The sequence below is a fragment of the Cryptococcus neoformans genome, chromosome 10, assembly GCF_000149245.1.
Source record: "Cryptococcus neoformans var. grubii H99 chromosome 10, complete sequence".
NCBI lineage: Eukaryota > Fungi > Basidiomycota > Tremellomycetes > Tremellales > Cryptococcaceae > Cryptococcus > Cryptococcus neoformans.
This window is the reverse complement of record NC_026754.1, coordinates 1,059,003-1,059,964: the sequence shown is the minus strand read 5'-3', so window position 1 is coordinate 1,059,964 and position 962 is coordinate 1,059,003.

The following is a 962-nucleotide window of genomic DNA, read 5'->3' as shown; positions in this document are numbered from 1 at the left end:
TAACCCCCTAACCCCCTAACCCCCTAACCCCCTAACCCCCTAACCCCCTAACCCCCTAACCCCCTAACCCTAACCCCCTAACCCCCTAACCCCCTAACCCTGGTAAGCCCCATTGTCATCCATTATCCAACTCACATTCCAGTCCCATTCTCGCTGCCCACGCTACGTGCTAATATACCATCGCAGCGATACCTTTTCCGAGCCCAATTCTTGCTTGAAATCTAACCAATCTTGCAACGCACTCAGTCAAGAGAAGTAATCACTGCTAGAGAGTGTCTTATTTCAGAACAAAAACAAACTCGGAAGGCTTACAAGGGAGAAAGGGAGCGAGTGAAAAAAGAGATCACTGTCGGATAATTAGAGTAGATGACCGTCTGCGTGTTTGGAGAACAAGGGCAACAATGGTGTGACGTTACGTGTAAGTGTGATTACGCCTGAAATCAACGTTTTAGGGGCTAACAGGGTACCTAGATGTCGCCTCGCGAGCTTGTCAGTCGCCTGCCGTGACAGCACAAATGCCAATCAACTGTTACTAGGTGAGTCCACCGTTGTTTTCCGCTGTTTTGATGTAGCTGAGACGGATTCTTTCAGTGCCTGGTGGAAGAACCAGGGGTAGGAAGACCTACACTGCGCGTACATGGAGAAAGCGTCAAGTGAACCCAAAATTCCCAATAGGAAGGAACGCGTCGGCAGGAGTAAAAGTTATGCCAGTCGATAAGCCGCTACTGGTCTATCTCAACGGTCTGGAAGGTCAAATCACTCAAGCCTTTTAGCAGTCTTCTTCTGCGAGACTCTATCATGATACCTCTGTCCGACTCGCACAGGATATGCGCGATCTCCACGTAACTACGATCGCTCTCTGCAACGTCTCACGCTGACTCGACTCATGTGACCCTGGTCCACCTGGCATCTGATGATACTCGACTTACACCTTGTCCGCAACTCTCAGTGACGAGAATAGA